The sequence below is a fragment of the Gavia stellata genome, chromosome 13 (genome assembly GCF_030936135.1).
Source record: "Gavia stellata isolate bGavSte3 chromosome 13, bGavSte3.hap2, whole genome shotgun sequence".
NCBI lineage: Eukaryota > Metazoa > Chordata > Aves > Gaviiformes > Gaviidae > Gavia > Gavia stellata.
In genome coordinates, this window is record NC_082606.1 from 353610 (window position 1) to 377619 (window position 24010).

At 52.2% G+C, this 24010-nt stretch overlaps 3 non-coding genes across 3 annotated transcripts; all 3 read right to left on the reverse strand.

The window, feature by feature from the left end:
* Positions 1 to 13880: 13880 nt before the first annotated feature.
* On the reverse strand, positions 13881 to 13952 carry TRNAQ-CUG (transfer RNA glutamine (anticodon CUG)). The gene has a single exon. It is a non-coding gene; the product is annotated as a tRNA-Gln (tRNA).
* Positions 13953 to 17119: 3167 nt separating this feature from the next.
* On the reverse strand, positions 17120 to 17191 carry TRNAG-UCC (transfer RNA glycine (anticodon UCC)). Its single transcript has one exon. It is a non-coding gene; the product is annotated as a tRNA-Gly (tRNA).
* Positions 17192 to 18641: 1450 nt separating this feature from the next.
* TRNAM-CAU (transfer RNA methionine (anticodon CAU)) lies at positions 18642 to 18713 on the reverse strand. Its single transcript has one exon. It is a non-coding gene; the product is annotated as a tRNA-Met (tRNA).
* Between the last annotated feature and the right edge of the window lie 5297 nt (positions 18714 to 24010).

The window sequence follows — 24010 nt, forward strand, 5'->3', positions numbered from 1 at the left end:
ATACAGAACAGGCCTCCTTCATCCACAGCCCCAAAATGGTATACCTGCCTTCATGAAGCACAGTGTGTCCCTTGACAACCAGCTAGGCATTATTGGTCTTGTATATGTTGTACCCGGCCACGACCGCATGCTTTCCTTGCCAGGTGCAACCAGCAGCAGCAGCAGGACTAGCTCTGGGCCAGGCCAGAAATCCCTCTTTCCTGGCTCCTCTACCAGCGCCACAGTCAGAAGCCCAGCCTGCAGCCCTCCCAGCAGGCAGAAAGCACTGGTCTCAGTTGGTCTCAAGGCTGCAGGGAGGTGAGGGGAGCAGCTTGAAACTCCCAGAGAAAGCTGGGTGGGTCCTGAGCAGGAGAAGCTGTCAAGGCACCATGGAGCCAGGCTGAAGAAAATTTTCCCTGCGTTGGCCAGGAATCGAAGCCAGGTCAACTGCTTGGAAGGCAGCTATGCTCACCACTACACCACCAACACACCTGGGGGCACTAGTGCCTCCTGCTTCTGCTCCTCACAGACTGGATGGCCTCCTCCTTCCAGCTCCCCACACACACACACTTCCTCAAGCCACTCCTAGTGCTCACCCTCTTCACTGCAACCACCTCCCACCCTTGCTCTGCATGCAGGCGGGCGCTGCCACATGTACCACCTCCTCACACCAATTCCTCAACGTCATTTTCCAAATATTCCTGCTCCAGAGCCAAAAGGGAATTGGAGCTGCTTTCATCTAGTGATGGAAATTACCTGTTTTGCAGAGTCCTCCTCAGACAAATTTGAGAAGAACAACGGGGTCTAATAGACCACAGCTACCACCATCCCTGCTTTCCTCCACACAGCTGCCTTCCCTTCTTCCCTGAAAGCAGCCAAGACACCAACTGCAGAGTGAATCCACCACCCGCACATGGCAGGATATCCCAGATGGCCAGCTGAGGACAAGGCGTTAGGAGCTGCTTCTGTAGCCTGTGGGGTCATGCCTGTCAAGGCCTCTGGAAGCCTGGCACCAGCTGCCTGTCATGCTCAGTGCAGGTCCCAGCTGGAGCTCCCAGTGGAGCTCCCAGTGCACCTCCCAGTGGAGCACGGCCCTGAAGCTCCCAGAGAGTCTTGGTGTCATTGCAGAGGGCATGTGATCAGCAGGGCAGAGAGGTCTGGAGCAGGCAGTGGTGTTAGTGTGGTGGAGTTGATGGACTAGAAATCCATTGCAGCCGCCCTCTCCATGCTTACAGTTGCATCCACATCCCAACCCTCTCCATCCTGCTTTTGCTTTTGTCTCCTCGGTCTGGTTGCTGCATGCTCTGGCCTGGGGATGGAAGAGGGAACCAGCAGACACGTTCACAAATACGGTGGCCTCAGCATGGCCACCTTCTCCCTCATGCACAGACTCTACCAGCTCAGGCTGCCCAGAGCCATGTTGGGACATCTGGCAGCATCTAAGGTGGTGAGCACCCAGTCTGGCTGGGCTGGCCTTGTGCTGGGAGGATTGGGAGCCACCTCCACGCCCAGCAGTGTTGGGCAGGACAGGAACCTTGGGCAGGACAGGAACCATACCAGGCACTGAGATGAAGGGTTTCTCTTGCTCTCTGGCAGGCTGTGTGGTGGCAAGAGCAGCCCTTGACTGTAAGGGAGCAGCAAGGGCAGGGCTGCGCCAGGAGGGAGGACAAGCCAGGAGCTGCTGGGCGAGCTCAGCAGAGGCAGGGCAAGGTCCTTGCTTCTGGGCACAGTCCCACAGCCCCCTGGGAGCTGGATTTCCAGGCAGGGTTGCAGCCCTCATTAGCTTACTGGAGAGCAGCTCCCCTCCACCCTGCAAAGAAATAAGGCTGCCCCCTTGCTCCAGGGTTTCCTTCGGTGCCTGCAGAGCCAGCTCGAGTGCTCAAAGTCCCCATCCAAGGCTACGGGCAGGAGATGTGGGGAGAAGGGCAGAGCAAGGCGCTTGTGCTACCCAGCCCAGGCCCACTGCCACTGAGCTTTCCAGGGAGACATTTTTCCTGTCTGGTCATGGGCGCAGGTAAGAGGAAGAGAAAGAGGCGTGAGCACAGGTGCTGGTGCTGGCACTGCCAGGGAGTATCAGGCAGGGCTCTGGGAGGTCCTAGCTAAAGTGCTGGGGGGAGCAGGGGGGCGCAGCGGAAGCGTGCTGAGCCCATAACCCAGAGGTCGATGGATCAAAACCATCCTCTGCTAATTCCTTTTTCCCCTGCTCCTGACAGCTGCTGCCTCTCCCAGCAAGGTTGAACCTGCCCTGCTCTAGCTCTCTGGGCACCCACAACCATGGCCCTCCTCTTCTCTCTACCACTGCCCCCTTCTTTCTCCTATTGCTCTCTTAGCAGCCAGCACTCCCAAAGTGCCCCTCAGCAAGGCAGACTGGTGGGTGTGGAGCAGCAGGCAGAGCTACCTGAGCACCTGGTGGTTCAGAAGTCAGAACATGGCTTGGATGTTGACTGAGAGGTCAAATCTGCCTCGGCAGGTGATGGGCCGTCCACAGGAATATCGCTTGCGCTAGGTGCTCGTCTTCATTCCATAGTGGATACCACTGCATGGTCTATCTTTTTGTATCCAAACACTTCTTGGTCCAAAGGAAGTGGACAGCCCATCAGAGGGAGAACTGAGAACATGCGGGCGTGACAGTGTCAAAAATGGCTGTCAGGCAGTCACAAAGCAATGTGAGAACCCATGGGGAATGCCGCTGTCAAAAGTCGCCTCTTCCCTGTAGTCAGTGAGTGGGGGCTTCCTTGCCTGACGTGTTTCTGGGTACACGGGTAGGGTTGGCTGGTCCTGACAGCCAATCCCAGGTCTGCCTGAGAGCAGGTGGGTATGACGGGGTCAAGAAATGGCTGTCAGGCAATCACAGAGCAGTATGAAACCATCTTGGGTAGGGTGTTTAATCAAATGGCAGCTCCCTGCGATCAGAGCGATCAGAGATGTGGAGGTGACAGATTGCTGCTGGGGGATTTGCCGTGGGGAACAGGGATATGACCCACTCTGGGCCAGCTGGCATGGGGATTCACCAAAGCAATCGTCACACACCAGAAGCAGTAGCTGCACCAGGGGGATTTTAGGCAAGGAACAGGTAATGAGCAGAGTCCTGTGTCAGAAAAATTCGCAGCTGGCCTGTGCTGACCGAGGAGAGAAGCTGGCATGCAAAATATGGAATTACAAGAGGAAATACATATTCATGCGCACGAGGTGTCCCTGCAAATTTGGGGCGCCCTGAATGTGGTTTTACATGAAGTTCCTACATCCTTCAAATGTTAACGTACAACAGGACTTGAGTACTTGAGTACTCACTACCAACCACGTTACTCGGAGCAAGAGATTGGCCCCGAAGACCTCCAGAGACCCTCATTATTCTGGGGTGCATTGAGTCACTTGAGCACTTAAGCAGGGACCAAAAGCGAATGCCTTGGAAGGCAGCAGCAGCATGCAATTCCATAGAAGCACCAGGAATGCTGCTAAAATGTGTGGAAATACCGTTGAGGAAAGCAGCACTTTGGGAGGAACAGGCTATGAGCTCTGTTATCACTGGCATGCCTGAGGCTGGGCCACCATGCACACTGAAGGCCACAGCAGGGTGACTCATGTTTGCCTGGAGTTCAGGGTTTTTCCCAACTCTTCCACGTCACAATGACTCCCAGGAGCTCTGGGAGGTTGATCCACTGTCCCTTTGTAGTTTGAGAGATGTTGTCGGGGGTTTCCCAAAGATGTCAGGAGTTTCCCGATGCCAGGAGTTGACCGATGGTTCGCGGCTGAAGGAACAGATGCGTCCGACTCAATATGAGTGATAAAGCATAGTTGGTCTTTATTATTCAAGCAACACATATTTATACAGTTAGACCTAATACACACCTACTTGTTAGATCCTAATGGGCTGAGCCTAACAGTTACTTTTGTTTATGTTCTTCTACTTGCAGTTTGAGCCTAACAGTTACTTTTGTTTATGTTCTTCTACTTGCAGTTTGAGCAGCTGTATAACTCCCTTCTACTTTGATCATAACTTCTTGTTATCTACATCCTCATTTCTCAAGGATGCCCAGTCCTTGCCACGTAGCCCTTATTTATTGCTTCGTTTGTAATTTTCCACAAGCCCGTCTTTGTCTCTCTCTCAGAACAAGCTCTGATCCATCAGCTGCACAGGACCACCCCAGGGGCCCGCATCCTGCCTTCCCACAATTCCCCCTTTTTCTTTTTGTATGAGGAGAGCTTGACCAAAACTTTTTTCCACTAGCCGGCGAAGACATGACATAACACAGCTTAAACATAATATTACTACTACTACTACGATTATTAAAAGCATAAAAATAGTTTGTAACAGTCCTTTGAGACATCCGTTTAGTGAAAACCACTCCGAGTATTTGTAGAGCCCCCAAAAATTCCCCAACCAGATTTATTCAACCGAGCATTCATTTCATTAACAGTTTGATTTACTGTTCCCCAGTCCGAGTCATTCAATGGCACTCCCACTAGACAAGTGATGAAAGGCACATTAGGGGACGCCAGACTCGCACAAAAGGTCGTAGTATTCAATTCTCTGGCCAGGGACACCCATACATTCTGTTTTATGTTAAACGCCGCCCTTGGTAAACCGTCCAGGACATCAGTCCAGATTAGGATTAGCGTGAGACTCCACAGGATCTTCATGATTATTTGTGTTGTCCGATGTCTCTATCACCGCTCTTGTCCACTTTGCCGGAATGCACTGCGTACATTCCACTGCTGTTGCCAGATCCAGTCCGAGGCTCCCCCTTGTGGCGGGTTGTAGGGTACTGTCAGAAGTGGGTTGTGATGAGATGCAGCCGTCGGTTGCGGTTGGGTCTCTACCTGTGCTGGGGCCGCCACTGTTGTCGTAGCATGGCGACCCTGCGCGCTCGGCTCGCCATTTCCCGATCGTCGGCAAGCCCTGGTATCGTGGTTTGAAGATTTGCAGCTCTCACACCATACTTGATCCACTCGGCAATCACGACGATGATGACTCTCTCTGCCACAACGGAAGCACTGATTTCCCCGACGAGATGGAGTTCGAGACTGTTTGTCTTCTGTTCGCAGCGGGGCTAGGGCGGCAAAGGCTTGCCTCTGTGCCTGTATGATGTCTTTCCCTAACTCCCGCACTGCTTCTACTAATAGAGCCTGATTCCCCATTGGTACTCTAGTCATTTTTTCTAACATCTGTTCTCCTCTATTGCCTCTCCCATTATCTTTCTCCAGTCCACCCTTCTCACCACTCCTTTCTCTTTTGTCTCACTACATCCTTCCTGTGATGAGGGCGGCTCCCCTCCTTCTGATGTCTTCTTTTTTTTTTTCTTTTTTTTTCTTTTTTTTTCCCCCCCTTTTTTTTTTCTTCCCTTTTTTTTTTTTTTTTTCCTTTGGAGACTCGGCTGCTTGCTGGGATACGTCCCCCGCATGTCGCGATTTTGACCTATCTACCCCAGTTACTGGGACTGGCCCCCAGCAAGGTGGCCTGGGAACTTTGCTGTTATTAAAAAGCAAAGAGCTCTCGCCGCTTTCCCCGGGAGTCATCTCCCTCGCTCCTCCCAGCTTTTCCGTGGCTACGGCTGCAACATTCCGCTCAACCTGATATCATTTTATAGCATTTATCACGTCTCTCCATGGTTTCATTAACTTCTTTGCCATCTTATCCTCATCTATCACAAGATCCCACAGCACATTGCCCAGTTTCCTCCATGCTGATACTTCAAATAACGAGTCTGTTGGAGTAAAACACGACTTCTCCCGCCCAAGAACAATTAAACCAGCTAAGTGCTTACACTCTACTCCCCGCTTTTCTAAAAAGCGCTGTAATAAATCTAGGGCTACTTCATACTCCATAACCGGTTATCCTGCACTACGGCAACGGTTATCCTGCACTACGGCAAATCCTGCACTACGGCAACGGTTATCCTGCACTACGGCAAATCCTGCACTACGGCAAATAAAAGCAATATGTACCTTACCCTGCAAACAGCAAGCAGCCTTTGCCCCTGTAGACCTCGCAGAAATGGCGAACTAGCTAGTAGCTCAGGTCTTTGGAGACGACGCACCGACCGTAAAAGCAGTCATAAGTCGCTCTTGACCCCCCGGTCGCTGCAAACCGGTGCCCCTCTGCTTCAGCCACCCTTTGCCGGTCCCTGTTCGGGCACCAGATGTCGGGAGTTTCCCGAAGATGTCGGTAGTTTCCCGATGCCAGGAGCTGACCGACGGTTCGCGGCTGAAGGAACAGATGCGTCCGACTCAATATGAGTGATAAAGCATAGTTGGTCTTTATTATTCAAGCAACACATATTTATACAGTTAGACCTAATACGCACCTACTTGTTAGATCCTAATGGGCTGAGCCTAACAGTTACTTTTGTTTATGTTCTTCTACTTGCAGTTTGAGCCTAACAGTTACTTTTGTTTATGTTCTTCTACTTGCAGTTTGAGCAGCTGTATAACTCCCTTCTACTTTGATCATAACTTCTTGTTATCTACATCCTCATTTCTCAAGGACGCCCAGTCCTTGCCACGTAGCCCTTATTTATTGCTTCGTTTATAATTTTCCACAAGCCCGTCTTTGTCTCTCTCTCAGAACAAGCTCTGATCCATCAGCTGCACAGGACCACCCCAGGGGCCCGCATCCTGCCTTCCCACAAGATGTGGAATGGGCCACCCCATCATTGACTCAGGAAAAAAGGCTGTGAGCTTTTGGCTCCCTGCCCTGTGCCTCTCCTCAAAGTCAGGCCATCCAGGACTCTGGCCTCAGGGATGACCTTGCTGAGCAAAACAGGTCAATTTGGGTGTGGGTCTCTTTCATGGAAGGACATGGGCCTCTCTTTGATCACCATCCTATGTGTTGATTTGCTTGTTTCCAACAGGCTCTTCACCTCCCAAGCTGAGCCCAGAGCCCTGGTTGGAAGAAGCGAGAGCGCCTGGTCAAGTCTTCAAGAGACATGGCAATGGAAATCCCATGGAGAAGTCACTTGAAAGAGACCTGCCTGACCCTCTGGTCTATTCTTCCTTTTTATGGATTCCTCCATTCCCTCGGCTCGTGGGCGAAAAACACAGGCTGTGGAAGAGCCTGATGAGTGTAAGCAACGTCCTCATGGCCCTCACTCCTGCCCACAAGGGGTTTTCCTCCAGCCCACAATGGTCCTTCCTTGCCATTGAGCTGTGGCACATCTCTGGAGACGTGAGTCTCTTATCTCACTGTCTCCTGTGTGCCTACAGTGATCCACAGAGAGACATGTCTCTCAGTGTCATCCTTGGACTGAAAGCACTCAAGAGCTGGCTTGAGGCGTCTTTCATGACACCTAGAACCAGGTGGCCTTTAAAAGCGAGACAAAACAACCAAGCTGAGAATGAGATAGAGGACTGGGCAACCTTGAGGAGTCATTTTACGGACCACAGGAAAACTTTAATTCAATCCCGTTAACAAGGAAGCCAAGAATAAAGGCATGGCTGACAAGGCCCTTTACTGCACACAGTCCCTGCCCCAGGACAGTGACCTGAGATTGTCGAATGAGCCGGAAGCCTTCGCACAACGGTCTGTCTCCTATGGATAACCTCCACCCACCAAAAAACCCACACAAAGAGAACATTAGGTCTCAGGCTCTGATTATGATTTGCATGGGGTTTATACGAATCAAAGGGTTTTATTTAAAAAAGCAACAGCCACCAAGAACGACGCAGGCATAGAAAACATAGTTATAAGTCAGCTTTCATACGTATAGTCCAATGTCCGCTTTTAAGAAACTGGGACCTTCTCATCGGTGCTGGCACCCTCACTGTCATCTCCTGGTGGACCACCTGTGGGCCTGGGGGGCTCAGCTGTGAAAGCCCCTGGCTGGTAGGGTGGGGACCAGGCCTCAAGCCCCTGCTCAGGTGAAAGCGTACCTGTTTGGTGGGTACATGGTTGGAGTGGGTCATCTCGAATAGTCCTTCCCAACTCAAGCTGTTTGATACAATCAGAGGGGAGGGATCATTCCCTTCCCTTGGCATTGCCGAGGCAACATCTGCATTGGCGTGCCCCATTTTGGGTTGCCAGGGACAAGAGAGGCTGTGATGATCTCTCATGGAGAGAGGTACTGGCAGAGGACCAGGCAGAATGAAAGGGCTGGAGCACATGACTTATGGGTTGAGACTGAGGGCACTAGTTTTGTGGAGCCTGGTAGAGATGAGAAAGCGGGGGAGGAGGTGGTGTTGTAAATATTCTGATTTTTTTTAAATCAAAATATGATTATATAGAAAAGGTTAAATATAATTAATAGATAAATAAGATAGGATTGTTAAGTTAGAAACAATAACCATAGGAACCTCACCAGGGAGTCGCCGTTCCATACTGAGGAACTAACAGTAACGAGATGGAACGATGAAGAATTGAATAGAAAAGTTTTGTTTGAGTCTTGTAACAGTGTGACCTGATATGCACCAGTGATGCTGCTTGAAAAATCCCCTTTACCCTCCCATCTTGATATGAGTATCAAGAATGCCAATCGATAGATATTAATAGAAATAAACACTGATTATTCATAGGCATGGAAATTAACAGAAACTTATAAGCTAGAAAAGTGATTATTAAAAGATTAAGATTTTATATATATATATATTTTCTGTGTAAGGGTAACTAGGTATGAGCTATCCCTGATTTAATCATAAACTAGCTATGAACAATGTAGCATTGTGAAGAGGTAGAATTTGCTTGTCAAGAGAATGATAAGTTGTAGGCCTGGTCAGTAAACCGGGAAAACTTAAGAAGATTCCAAGAATAGGATTTTGCAACCAACCTGAGCATGCGCAAAGACTGGGTTCAACTAAAGGACACCATGAGGAAGACTATGGACGACCACCAGAGGACCTTAGACGTCCACCTGTGTACCTGAAGGCGCATGCGTCATGAGCATTTACATATATTAATGAGTTCTCGGAAATCATATGAATATGTTAATTGTTTCTTGGAAAATATGATGAATATGTATACTTTGATTGTATATAACTTTGGTAGCGGAGAAGCTAGGCACACACACTAGGTGGAGCGATCCCCTGTGCGTCCAGCGCTGCAATAAAGAAGTGCCTGCTCACCTACATACATTGTGTAGATGAGTTTTTACATTACAGATTTGTAACAGTGGAGCTGATGTCTCCCACCAGCTACAGGAGGTTATGGAAAGGAAGGAGCCAGACTCTCCTCAGAGGTGCATTTGAAAAAGGCAAGCAGCAACACTCAGAAGTTGCATCAAGGCTACCGCCAGCTGCCTTTTTAGGAAAAGAAGTGACAATGGATGTGGTGCAGCCCTGGAAGAGCTGCCTGAGAGACAGTGACCTCTCTGATAGTGTCGGTATTTAGATGTCAACAGGACAAGGACCGGGGAGGTACCTGCTGAGTCTGCTGAGGTACTGGGGAAGTTTGCTCTCCTCGGAGCAGGGGATCAAAGCAGGGGACCTCCAGAGGTCACTTCAAAACTTCATTTTTCTGGGGTGCACTGAGTCGCATGAGCCATTGAGCAGCCACCAAAAGGCAATGCCCTGGGAGGCAGCAGCAACATGAGAATGCACAGAAGCAGGAGTTGTTTCAGGAACAGTGCTAAAATGTGTGGAAATGCCCTTGAGGAAAGCGGCACTTTGCGGCTATGAGCTCTGGTATGCCTGGCACGCCTGAGGCTGGGGCACCATGCACACTGAAGGCCACAGCCCTAGAGATGTGCGTCTCTTCTCCCGTACGGGATTGTGCAGTCTTGACCTTCTGCCTGGACTTACCCCCGGTCTCCTGTGTGTCTACGATGACCCATGGGGAGAAATGTCTCTTTGGGTTAGCTTGAGTGCCTACACTGAAAGCACTTGGGAGCCGACTTGAGTTGTCCTTCGTGGCTCAATTTCACCATGACTGGTGGCCATGCTCACCATGAAGAGGGCAATGTGAAAAAGGCAATCCGTGTGATGCAAACCCACTTAAAATCTCCCTGCACAATAGCCTGAGACCTCTCAGTTAATTGGCCTTATGAAGCTGGGATACGGATGAATCTTTTTCATGTTAGGAAGCATCACGCTCGCAGGCCCTGATCCTGATAGGGGATCTCAACCACTCAGACATCTGCTGGAAAAGCGGCACAGCGAGCTGCAAGCAGTCCAGGAAACTACTGGAGTGCCCTGAGGACACCTTCCAGGTACAGATGAGGGAGAGGCCGACCAGAGGAGAAATACTGCTGGACCTGTCCTTTACTAGTGTGGAAGAACTTATGGGAGAGGTCATTTGGAGATAGCCTGGGCAGCAGTGATCATGCCCTGGTGGAATTCTCAATCTTGAGGGGTACAGGACGGATAAAAAGTAGAGTCAAGACCCTAAACCTCAGAAAGGCAAACTTTTGTGTGGGAACCCTTGGGAAACTGCCCGCAGAGATAAAGGAGCAAATGAGGGCTGGGGGATAAAGACATTTTTCTGGGAGTGTAAGAAGCTCTCGATCCCAACATGCAAGAAGTCAGGCAGCGGAGGCTGGTTGCCAGCTTGGCGAAGTCAAGAGTTCTTAGCCAAACAAAACTACAAAACCAAAATGCATAGGCAGTGGGGCAGGGATACACATCCTGGGGAGATTAGAGGGATACGGCCCGGGAGTGCAAGGAGGGCATCAGGAAAGCCAAGGCACAGCTGGAGCTGACCTTGGCTGGGGACGTGACAAATAACAAGAAGGGTTTCTTCAGGTGCATAGGACAACAAAGGAAAATGAAAGAAACTTCACCCCCTGCAATGAGCTAAACAGGAGACCGGGCTACAACCGACATGAAGATGGCGGAGGTACTCAACAGCTCCTTTGCCTCGGTCTTCACCGGCACGTGCTCTAGCCATGCCACCCAACTCACAGAATCCAAAGGCAGGGTCTGGGAGAATGAAGTACCACCCGCCGTAGGAGAAGAACAGCTTCGAGACCATGTAAAGTACCTGAAAGTGCACAAGCCCATGGGACCTGAGGAAATGCATCCGAGGGTCCTGAGGGAACTGGCAGAAGAAGTTGCTAAGCCAGCATTACAAGGACATGGATCTGTTGGAGCGAGTCCAGAGGAGGGCCATGAAGATGATCACGGGGCTTGGGCACGTCCTCTGTGAGGATAGGCTGAGAAAGTTGGTGGTGTTTAGCCTAGAGAAGAGAGGCTCCCGGGAGACCTTATAGCAGCCTTCCAGTACTTAAAGGGGTCCTACAGGAAAGATGGGGAGGGACTTTTTATCAGTGAGTGTAGTGATAGGACGAGGGGTAATGGTTTTAGACTGAAGGAGGGTAGATCTAGATCAGATATTAGGAAGAAACACTTTCCTGTGAGGGTGGTGAGACACTAGGACAGGACGTCCAGAGAAGTTGTGGATGCCCCCTCCCTAGAAGTGTTCAAGGCCAAGTTGGATGGGGCTTTGAGCAACTGGATCTAGTGGAAGGTATCCCTGCCCATGCAGAGGGGTTGGCTCTTTAAGGTCCCTCCTAATCCAAACCATTCTATGATTCATTCTATGATTCTAGGTGGCAATAAGCGGGAGCAAAACATTTCAGATGAAAGAGGCAAGGGCTTAATCACCAGCGAGGCCTCAGCAAGCGGCAACTGCTAGGTGTTTAGAAGCTTCATGAGAAAGGAATGTTTGTGATCCCGCAGGGCTCTGGGGCACAGCATAAAAGCCTGCGCTGCTCCAGGCTCTGCATCCTCCTCTCTTGCCATCGCTTTCCTCGAGGAACGAGGTAAGCCCAAGTCCACTCAATTTCTCCCTGTGGGCTGAACTGCTGTCACGGTGGCGACTCAGGTTGATACTTGGGCTGCGTCAACTTGGCCCTGCAATGGAAATGTTCTAGGGCTGTAACCTGTTGCCATTTTAGCGGAGGTGTCTGGGGAGAGCTGGGAAGAGGGGGGTTCTGTCAAGCAGAAGGGGATCAGCGGGGCTCAGCTGCAGGGAGATCTGCTTGGTAGAATTTCCACCTGCAGCAGATGGTCTCTACCCAAATGGCTAAGTGTATCCAGTGCCACCTTTGAAGCAGCAATGCTTTTTCTGGAGATGGGATCTGATCAGTCTTTCCACTGTGCACGGTCCTATCCCGTAAGCGGGTCAGCCTTCCTGTACCGGGCAACTCAGAGTCCACAATGAGTGTCGTGGGAGCTGTAGGCACAGTGTGTGTTTTTGAGAGGTGTTTTCTGAGACACCTGTATTACCTATCCGATTTGTGATGGGATCCCGTTATCAATCTTCATGCTAATGCACCAGGACAGCAGGAGGAGTTCCTGGTGGAATCAGCAGCCACTTAGGCTCATCTTTGGTCCCAGGCCTTCAAATCTAGCATTAAGGCGAGATGTCGTGCTTGTTGTGCGTGTTAGCAAGATCAGCTGCAGGCCCTCTCTGGTCATGGAGCTAGAAATGGAGATGGAGCGTAGCAAAGCCTATCTTCACAAAGAGCTGAGGAACAGAAAGACAGGCTGATATTGGGGTTGGTGTTTCCTCTCTGCTCTGTGTTTCAGGTTGGCCTCCCTCACCAAGAGATGTCTTGCTTCAGACCCTGTCTCCCACGCCCCTGCGGTGCCTCTGGCCCAACCCCACTTGCAAGCAGCTGCAGTGAGCCCTGTGTCGCCCGCTGCGCTGACTCCACGGTGGCCATCCAGGCCTCACCAGTGGTGGTGACCCTGCCGGGCCCCATCCTCACCTCTTTCCCTCAGAGCACAGCCGTGGGATCCTCTCTGTCAGCTGCTGTTGGGAGCTCCCTGAGTGCCGGTGGGGTTCCCATCTCTTCTGGGGGCTCCCTTGCTCTGGGGGGGGCAGGGCTGTGTCTGCCTCCACCCTGCTGCAATCTGAACTGCTGAAGCCAGTGAAACATCCTGTTTTGAGCTGGAAGGAATGCAGGGACCCTGCAGCAGCAGGACCATTGCCATGGCTTGCAGGTGGGCTGGGTGTCCTCATCCCACCTGGCAGGAGGGACCTGTGGCCCACTGCTCCTCACTACACAGCAGGCTTCACCATCCCTCCTCTGTCTCTGCTTTGCTCTGAGCTCCTTGAGAAAGGGCTCATGCTCTTCTGCTTTGATGAAACACCTGCTGACAAGGGGGAGCGTGCTGGAGTTAGGGACTGGCCTTGGTCAGCTGGGCCTGCCACCAGCCAGAGCAGAATGGGAAAAGGCAAGCACTTGGTGTGGAGCTTGGGAAACGGGCCATTCTCTGTGCCTCCCTGAACCCTGCAGACGTGTTTCTTGGTCTCTCCTCTGTGCCACTGCATTTGCTCCTTCTCATTAAAGTCTTTGTGCAGCATAGCTGGACACTTGTAGTGTTTTGTTCTCCTCCTCCCACAGTTCCCCACCTGCTGCTCTCTCCCACAGCAGCAAGTATAACTCCAAGCATGGTGCAGTGCCAGCTGTGGGTGGAGCTCCCCAAACTGAAACCAGACAATCAAAAATAAGCAAGTAGGCAAGAGAAAGACAGGAAAGCCTCAGAGAAATGGAGAGAGCAAGTAGCAATGGATGGGGTTGGAAATACAAGTAATGCCACACGCAGTAACCTTGTGAGGGTGGTCAAAACACGAAACAGTTACCCAGGGAGGTTGTAGAGCCTCCATCATTGGAGTTGTCCAACATCCAACCAGACAAAGCCATGAAGAACCTCCTTGACCCTCTTTTGAGCCAGGCTTGGACTGCATGATCTCCACCTCAGCTGTTGTGTGATTTGCTGATCATCTGCTGGATCCCCTCAGCTGTGAGCAGCCATCAAGCACAATGGAACTGAGAGGGAGCAGGGGCAAGTGCTCAGGAAAGCTGCAGAGGTTTGGTGGGCACAGGGCAAGAGAAGGGGCACTGATGTCTGTCCCAGGGCTGGGAGCACAGGAAAGGAAGATTAGAGTGCATTAAACAGCTGTCCCAACAGCAAGGCTGTTAATATGTAAGCATGCTGAGGAAAGCCCTGAGGGAGCCAAAAGCTTGAGGTCCCACTGAGATTTGAACTCAGATGGCTGGATTCAGAGTCCAGAGTGCTCACCATTACACCATGGGACCTCCTGCACACCTGCTCTCTTTTCCCTCCATCCACCCTCGCTGAGCCACATGCTCCCAACTGAGGCTGGCAGTGTCTCCATCACCCAGGCCATCACCAAGCGCAGCCTTCTTCCAGGGCCTCAGGGAAGTCTCCACTCATAGGGCCTTTCAAGGGAGCGGTAGAGCTCTTTGTGCAGGCCTGCCATGCCCACTCTTACAAGACCCAGGCTGTGAGAATCTTGCTTTCTCCTGATTAGATCTGGTTATGAAGTTTCCAGCAGAACCTCTTGAGCGTTGCTTTGATGCTTGCATGTGCGGTCTCTGCTGCTGCCTCCCTTCACCCCTGTGTTGGACAGCCTGTCACTCTACCTGGGTAAGTTATTGCCTCTCCTGTTTCTCACCTTGTAGCTCATACTAAGCAGCCATTAGCCAGATATCCTTGTAGTCCTAGCTGAGCTCCTGACCTTGCCGAACAAGATGACCCAGAGAGAGGGCAGGGCATGAGGTTCAACAGAGGGAAGAGCTGGCCAGGAGGACCCAAAGCAGCTTGCGCTGGGTTTCACAAGCTGGACTGCCTTCCCCTGCTAAGATAGTCCTGGCTGACATCAAACCCTGGTCCTTTCTTCCAGCACGCGCTGGCCCCTTCTGCCCCAGCGTGGCCTCTCCCTCAGTGAGAACGCTGTTTTCTCTCCCAAGGCTGCTCCAGACTCAGGTACATTTCACTGTGAGCCTGATGGAGCTTTCCCTCATACCCTTGGACCACCACACTGCCTGCTCAAGAAGGGTCCATGCACACAGCAGGCAAAAGCTGCAACAGTGCTATCCTCGTTCCTGTTGAGAGGAGGGCCCTTCCTCCCAGCAGTCAGACAGGAGGAAACACATGCAGGGACACTATACTGCATCTCACACTTAGCACGGGACACTGAGGACACAACCTCCTGGTGCCTTTAGACTGCCTGAAGCACTGGTCTGACAGCCGGTACTTCTGAACCCACAGGACAGGCCATGATGTCATGTCCAAGGCTAAGACACCAAACAGCAGGTTATATTCCGAGAGGGCATGAGAAACACCCAGTCACTGAAGAAGGGTTAAATCTCTACAGATTCACAACTCCGAAAGCATGTCCCGGAGAAGCAGCATTGCTGATGGCTTTTCTCCTCAATCTCTGGGATCCACAGGTACGAGCAGGGTGGGAGGAGTGTTTGGGAACAGCAAGAGCAGGAACCAATCTCTGAAGGTCTTGCAAAGAGCTGGAGGGACCCCCACCTCTGGGGGCTGGAGCACAGGGAAAGGGACAGCCCTTTCCCATGCAGATGCTGTGCCACTGCAGAAGGAGGGATGTCCCTTCTAGGGCTGAGACAGTGTTCCTCCAAGGGTGTTCCTGGGGCTCTGCTAGTCTCACCCAGCACTCAGGCAGAAAGGATTCTGGGCCAGTGGGTTATGTGGGCCAGCGCAGGCAGCTTCTTTGCTCAGAGCATTTTGTCCTTGGTTTCCTTCCTGGCAGCACTGCCTGCTGGGGTTGCCGTGGTCCCCAGCCCATTTGCTTCCCCAAGGTCATGGCAAATGTTCCTTCCACTGTAGCCTCAAATGCTGCTCCTCCCTGGGGGACGCTGCAGGGCGGACACTTTGTGCCCCCCTTACAAGCTTCAATGGTCAGCCAGAGATCTCCCAAAGCTCTCCAGCACCTGGGAGCTGCATCTCAGGCTAGGCTGACCCACACAGGACGCCACGTCACTCCTGGGTCGTGCACTCCCGAGGTCTTTTCTGGCTGAGGACAGGCCTCAGCAACAGGAGACCCACCTTCACACAAACCTGCGTCCTTCAGTATCTCCCTCAATCAAAACATGCCCCATCATGCTCTGATAACACCTTGTGCATGTCCACTTTTCCTGTGTGCACAGGAAGACCTCTTCGGTGGCTCCTTCTAGAGGAGCTGGGACTGCAGCAAGACCTGGTCATCAGGCTGAGCAGAACCCCCAGAGGAGCCAGGAGCCTCAGCTTAAGAGAGGGAAGTAGGCCAAGAGACAGAAGCCAAAAAGCAGGCCACCAAGAGAGAGGAGACTGTCGGGAGTGGGACTTGAACCCACACCTCCCAGGGAGACTGCAACCTGAATAGAGCACCTTAGACTGCTCCATCTAATGCTTCTGCTAATGCAACCTCTGCTGCTCCTCCCTTAGTGACTGGCAGCAGCAGCCCAGCTCAGCCAGCCTCCTCCAAGGGCCGCTGACAGCTGACAGCAGCTCCTACATGCACTTCAGACCACACAGTACCCAGCACAGGGGCAGCATCTCACAAGGCCAAGGCAGTCCTTCATGCGAGCAAGCAAAGGAACTGTCAGCAAATTATGGCTCTGCACATGCCAACATCTGGACAAGGGGCTCCAGGCACACGTCTACCTTTCCCATGACTTCCTCCATTCTCTCCAGAGCCTCAGGAGATGGCAAGACAAACACTTGGCCTGCAGTGCTGCCTCGTGGATGGCTCCTGGGGCAACAAGGGTGCTTCCTTCTTCCCTGCTTGGGGCTGGGAAGGCTGGGCAAGGAGGGCTCTGCCACACCAGCCCCTGGGGGAATGCTGTGCCTGTCTCAAGGAGTCAGTGTGTGGGAAAGGGGCTGGAGAGTCAAGGCAAAAGGACAGGAGATGCAAGACCAAGTGCTGACCAACAACTGAGCTCCAGTTCCTGTGGGGAAGAGGCTCACTTACTGCCCATGGTGCAGAGGAAGGAGGGCACAGCTGGGCCTTGTTGCTTCATGGAAGGAGCTAGACTGAAAGGCATCTCAGGAGGTCACTAGTCCAAATGCCTACTCAAAGCAGGGCTAGCCCCAAAGCTAGAGCAAGTGGCTCAGTGCCTGAGCCCCATTGAAACTTGAGTGTGATACCCAGGCATGGAGAATCCCCAAGTTCTCTGGGCACCTGCTCCAGAGCTTCAGCACTCCCTGAGAATCTCTGACTGGTCCAAAGCAGCCCCCTCAGTCTGCTTTTGCCAAGGCGGGCCTTGCTAAAAGCCAGGGCTGTGTGTGCTGGGCTGGGAGGTGCCCAGAGCCCTGGCCATGAGGCAAGGCTGCAGGGGGGAGTCCAGGGGAGTGGCTGGACTGCCCTGTGGGAGCTGAACTTACTGACAGAAGCTGGGTTTTTGGAGCAGGAGAGGCAAGGGGCTTGTGGAGCCAGGCTGAAGAAAATTCTCTCTGCGTTGGCCAGGAATCGAACCCGGGTCAACTGCTTGGAAGGCAGCTATGCTCACCACTATACCACCAACGCACCTGTGGGCACTGCTGCCTCCTGCTCCTGCTCCTCACAGACTGGCTGGCCTGTATCAGGTTTGGAGCAGGACGCTGGACAAACTGGGACTGAGCTGCAGGCATGGACTCTGCACAGACCTATGGTACAGCCCAGGGTTCGGGGGAACTGCTGGTGTGCGTGTGGGAGGGAAGGGGTCTGTGTCCAACACTGGTCTCCAGCCCTAAGCAGCTAGAGGGAAAGAAAAGGACAGGGCTGTCTGTCTTGTTCATGCCTGTGAGAGTGCTGGTGGTGCTTCTGTGGGTGCTGGTAATGGTGCCGCTCCCCATCTGCGTTCATACGTGTGCCGGCTGTGCATGTACTGTGCAAGCGTACGTGTGTTTTGGTGTATGTTCCTGTGGTGGTATAAGCAGAGCCGAACACCCACCCAGCTGCCCACTCCTTTCCCCACATTCAGCGGGGTTCAGCGCACTGAAAACAGGATGAGAAAACTCATGGGTCAAGATAAACACAAGGACATGGCTTAGCAAAAACTGTTGTGGGCAGTGTTTGGCTTGACTTGGGGAAAAAATAAATTTTTCCTAATTGAAAGAGATTCACATTGTAAGAAACAAGAAGACAAACATAAACCACCGCCTTTCCTCTGCCCTGTCCCAGGCTCAACTTTACTCCTTCACACTAGACTCCTTTACCTGCCCAAGCGGGATGCATCTTCCCTCTGCTCTTTCCCACTTTTTGTGTTCCTTCCACCCCTCTCTGGCTGGTGTTTTTTGCCCTTTCTGGAATATGTTTTCACAGAGGGGACACAAACTTTGCTGCTGGCTCAGCTGTGTTGTGCGGTGGGACCACTGTGGAGCTGGAACCGTCTGGGTCCCACACAGGGCAGCCCCTCTATCTCGTCTCACAGAGGCCACCCGGCAGCACCCCCTCTACCCCCACTACCAACACCTAGCCACGTATAGACAATACAGTGCCCACTGGGAATACCTGCTCAGCCCTGCTCCTGGCTGGACCCACAAGTGGGCAAGGCAGCAAACAGACTAGGATGGAGACAAAGCCCAGATGGTCAAGTTGATCGCATTAGTGTTTCCCAGAGTAGCACCAGCCTTGTCCTCCTCCCCACCCGCAGATTCCTGGAGGTCCCCTCTTGTGGCTGGCAAGTTGGATTGAGCTCCCTGGTGGGAAGGGAGAAAGATGGGTGTCCCCAGGACACCCACTGCCTTGTGGGGAGAGCTCTGTGCTGTGCTGTTCTCTGCCTGCTGCTCCACACCCACCAGTCTGCCTTGCTGAGGGGCACTTTGGGAGTGCTGGCTGCTAAGGCAGCAACAGGAGAAAGAAGGGGGGCAGTGGCAGAGAGAAGGGGCTGAGAGAAGAGGAGGGCCATGTGCGAGGGTGCCCAGAGAGCTAAGGCAGGGCAGGTTCAACCTTGCTGGGAGAGGCAGCAGCTGCCAGGAGCAGAGGAAAAAGGAATTAGCAGAGAATGGTTTCGATCCATCGACCTCTGGGTTATGGGCCCAGCACGCTTCCGCTGCGCCACTCTGCTCCCCCCAGCACTTTAGCTAGGACCTCCCAGAGCCCTGCCTGATGCTCCCTGGCACTGCCAGCACTCATGCCACCTTCACTTCCTCTATCCTGTGCCCTCAGCGGGACAAGAACATTGTCTCCCTGGAAAGTTCACCTGCTTTGGGCCTGTGGTGAGTAGCATGAGGGCCTTGCTTTGCCCTTCTCCCCACATCTCCGGCCCATAGCCCTGGGTGGGGACTTTCTCTTTGACCACCCGAGCTGGCTCTGCAGGTGCTGAATGAAACCCCGGAGAGAGGGGTCAGCCTTGTTTCTTTGCAGGGTGGAGAGGAGCTGCTCTCCAGTGAGCTGATGAGGGCTGCAACCCTGCCCAGAAATGTAGCTCCCAGGGGCCTGCGGGTCTGTGCTTGGCATAAAAGTCAGTTCTTTGCCAGCCGAGAAGGGTGGGAGACAAGGACGCTTAGCAGAGAATAACCAGCGTAAATAGGACCCCGATGTAGAGGGAAGCACGTTTTATATATGTTTACAATACAGTTGCGTCAACCAGTCAGATTACTCGTGTTAAGGGTTGGGCTAATCAGTTACTATTGCTCACAAAATCAGTATGTTCTTCTCCCAGGAAGGTGGTGCAGATGTCTGGTCAGTGGGGTGTTAATCTTCATTGCTCTAAACCAATGTCCCGTGCAGGTGGAGAGGGTCTGTACTAGTTTCTGGTCGATTGCTGTTCTGGCCGTGGTTACGTGGGTGTTCTCAGCCAGTGAGAGCCGGTTTATGGTGGGTCTTCAGGTCATGCTGACCCTGAGGTAAAAGCTCTTAGTCCTAGGCAGTGTTCGTTCCTCCAAGGAAGTTGCATAGCTTTTAGCACCTTGCCTTTCACACCGGCTGGGGGAGCCTTGCCCTGCCCATGCTGAGCTGTTCTCCCACACCGCTCCTGGCTTGTCGTCCTTCCTGGTGCAGCCCTGCTCTTGCTGCTCCCTGACAACCAGGCAGGGTGCCAAAGAGCCAGAGAAACCCCAACCCCTCCTCTCTGTGCCTAGTGTCATTCCTGTCCTGACCAACACTCAGCATTTGACAGAGATGACTGCTGGGACTGGAGGTGGCTCCCAGTCACCCTAGGACAGGGCTGGCCTAGCAAGACTGGGTGGTGGCCAGTCATAAATGCTGCAACTTGTCCCAGGAAGGCTCTGGTCAGGCAGAGCTGGTAGAGCCTGTTGTGGAGGCTGAGGGGTGAGGTGGCAGTGCTGAGGCCTGCATTTTTGGGCTTGTATTTCCTGTCCCATCCACAGGCCAGAGCATGCAGCAACCAGGCAGAGGAGACAAAAGCAAAAGCCGGATGAAGAGGGCTGAGCTGTGGGTACAGATGTGCGCCTGGAGTGTTTGGCCCCAGCCTGCCTGTTGCAGGGGCTGTTGCTCAGGGAACAGTATTTCACTGCAGATCAAGAGGTCCTTGGGTCAGCTGCAGGTGCCCACTTTATTGCCCCTTTCCTTCTTCATCCATGCTGACAATCTCCTTGAGCTGCTTTTTCCCTTGCAATGCTTACCCCACCCTCAGTGGCATGGCTGCAGGGAATGGACGATGCACAAACGATGGGTTTGTATCTCCTTCCCTTTCTCTGGGCTCTGTCTGCATGTGCCCCCCAGGGTTCACTTTTCCTTAAGGTGCTGAATCACCCAGGCAGGCTATCAGCAGCTCCTCCTTTGCTGCTGCTCTGTTGGGAGCAGCTGAGAATGGGACTGAAAGAAGCCCTTTGGGAAGCCTCTGACTCTTTTCAATCCCACCCATCGGGGTGTGTGATGGCAGGGGATGGTCTCCTTATGCCACCGTCACCACCATGTCCACTTTTGCACTTCCACATCTTTCCCAGAAGATGAGGCGACAGGATAGACCCACCTCTCAACATCTCACTCTTAAGCTAAATTTGGGAAAGCTCCCTGGGAAAGGTTGTCCATGTGTGCAAGGGCTGGGGAGGGGTCAGGCAAAATACCCCCAGGACCCCAGGAAAGATCTCAGATCTATGGTGTGTCTTGGTCGTTAGCAATGAGGTCCATGTATGCACAGAAGGACCTCTTCTGTAGCTCATAGGCCGTGCAGGCCCCTTCTCTTCCCCCCGCTTGCTAACTGTTCACCACCAGTCTGCCTTCATGACATCTAAAATGAGGGGCACTTTGTGAGCGCTGGCAAGATGTCAGATCCATGAGGTGTCTTCCCTTCACTATTAGCAATGAGAGCCTTGTGCAGGCTCTCTTTGGAGATGAGCTGCTGTAGTTTCAGGGGTAGTGAAGATAGCTGGTGAGGCTGTGCTGCTTGGGAAGTCAAGTGAGATCAGGCTCTTGAGTTCGGCTCAACAACCCACAAGAGTGGACCTCTATTCACAGTTCGTACTCAGCGCTGGTCCATTCTCGCCCCCAACTTGCCTACCTTGTAAATGGGAGCAGGATTTCCCATGCATCCAGGAACTGTAGGGGTGAGGGCGTGAGGAAAAGTGCTGTAGGCAAGGGGGTTTTGCTGTCTCCCTGGGCACCAGGTACAATGTGGAACCAAGCCGTAAAGCTGCAGCATAGTCAATTTTAGGGAGACCAAAAGGGGACTGCACCCCATAGTTGGCACCACTTGAAACTGCACGGGGAAACCCCAATGGATTTCTAGTCCATCGCCTTCGCCACTCGGCCAGAACTACCTGCTCCAGCCCCCTCTGCCCTGCTGATCACATGCCCTCTGCAATGACACCTGGCTCCCTGGCTTGACAGGTGGAACCCCAGGGACAACAGCTGCAGCTCCCAGTGCCTTGTCCTCAGCCAGGCATCTGGGATATCCTGCCACAGGGCATGGTTTCACTCCCCAGCTGGTGTCTCAGCTATTTTCAGGGAAGAAGGGAAGGCAGCTGTGTGGAGACAACCAAGGCTGGTGGCAGTTGTGGCGTGGGATATTAGACCCTGCTTTGCTTCTCGAATTTATCTGAGGGGGACTCCAAGGCTGCTGTGAGGACTAGGGTGGGGACATTCCTGCAGGGAAAATGGTGACCTCCTGGCAGCATCTCCTGCCTCCTGGGGACGAAGGATAGTGTCAACAAAGATCATGACTGCCCTGCAAGTTCTTGGTGTGTAGGGGGTATGGTTTGGGAGAGTGGGAGAGATCTATGGAAAGGGCAAGGTGGAGCCTGGCTGACGAGAAGTGAGGGAGGGCAAAGGGAGAATAAATGGGAGGTGTGGATGACTTAAAGGGAGACAGGAGAGACATTGTTTTGGTGGAATAGGTATGTCCAGATTTTTTTTTCCAGCACTGTCAAGCATTGTCCAGTTACTGAGCATGGACAGAAATATTAGGCAATCCACAAAAGCAATACTTTCCCTCACTAGATGAATGTAGCTCCAATTCCCTTTTGGCTCTGGAGCAGGAAAATGTCATTAGTGAGTCAGTGTGGAGGTGGTACCTGTGGCAGTGTGTTGGTGGTATAGTGGTGAGCATGGCTGCCTTCCAAGAAGTTAACCTGGCCAGTGCTGACAAGCATCTCTTCAGCCTGGCTTCAGGATGCCTTACATGCACTACAAGCAGCCTCTCCTGCTCAAAAAATACCCAGATTTCCCCTGGGATTTCAAGCCAGTCCCCTGGCCTCCTGAAGCCTTGAGACCAACTGAGACCAATGCTTTCTGCCTGCTGGCAGGGCTCCAGGCTTGACTCTTCACTGGTACAGGAGCCAGGAGAGAGGCTTTTTTAGCCTGGCACGGAGCTGTGCCTGCTGCTGCTGTGGTTGGTTGCACCTGGCAAGAAAAGCATTCTGCCATGGCAGGGCACAGATGAAGGTCAATAAAATCTACGTGGTGGTCAAGGGAGAGACTGTGCTTCATGAGGGCAGCTCTGCAATTTTGGAGTGTGGTGGGAGGAGGCCTGTTCTTTGTGTAATGGCTCAAAGGCCTGTCTGTCTGATCTGAAGTCACCCTGGAGAGTCTGACCTACGCTGTCCAGGCTCCAGTATCGCAGAGACATCTGGAAGTTTACTGGAATTGGGTTTAATGATGTTCCTGGTAACTGAGAGGCAAAACAACCTCGTTTCTCTTGCAGCCTATGGCCTGTGGGCCAAGGGAAACACAAGGTGTGTCTCTCAACTAGACTCTCAACCTGAAGGGCGTGAACCATCTCAAGTCTCTGATTCCTGGGTTGCATAAGGAAAAAATATCAACTATATAAAGTATATAAACTATATAAAGTATATAAACTAGGGGGAAAGTTGGCTGGGGGAACGCTGCTTGGGGACAGACTTGGCATCAGTCGGAGGGTGGTGAGCAATTGTTTTCCTTTGCATCACTTGTCTTTCTTGGGGTTTTTTGTTTGTCTGTTTGTTATTTTCCTTTTCATTACAATTATTATTATTCTTATTTTATTTTAGTTCATTTCATTTATTAAACTGTTCTTATCTCAACCCAAAAGCTTTCTCACTTTTACTTTTCTGATTCTGTCCATCATCCTACTGGGGCAGGGAGAGAGCGAGCAAGAGGCTGTGTGGTGCTTAGTTGCCAGCTGGGGTTAAACCATGACAGCAATGTTCTTTGCTGTGCCGGTAGACAAAAACCAATCTGGATGGTAAGGTTGTATGTGGGGTTTGTTTTAGCACAGTATTTACAGACTCCCACTCTGTCATCAGCAATGTTACAGGTAGTTGGAGTTACGAAAGAGCAGATCATGATTGCGCATGCTTGGTTCCCTGCTGAAATGCCCACCCTAACCCCATGTTGCAGTGACACTGCCTATATCCAGACCTGAAAACCAGCGCTTTCCTCCTTTCCAATCCATACCCATCCCCTGGAGTTTATTCCCACAACACCAATGAAGGAGAGAAGTACCAAGATTCTTTTTCATAAGAAGTTTGTGAACAACAGTTGAGAGGGCTGAGACATTAACTCAACAGGTATGTATTAACATTCATAATGAATGATTGGGCAACCAGGTTACAGACTCATGCTCAATGACTCTGAGGCTTTTATGTGCTCTGCTACAAGTCCAGGGATCTCTATCCACAAGTGGTGGTAAGCTCGGCACAAAGGCCAGTTGCTCTTCCTTGCAGAGCAGAGGGTTAAGCGATGGAGGAATAGAACAAACCACCACAAGTCTCCAGCTATGCTGCACAAAGTCTTTAATGAGAAGGAGCAAATGCAGTGGCACAGAACAGAGAACAAGAAACACGTCTGCAGGGTTCAGGGGGGCACAGAGAATGGCCCATTTTCCAAGGACAAGCTCCACACCAAGTGCATGGCTTTTCCCATTCTGCTCTATCGTGGCAATCCCAGCCCACCAAGAGCAGTCCCTACCTCCAGCACCCTCCC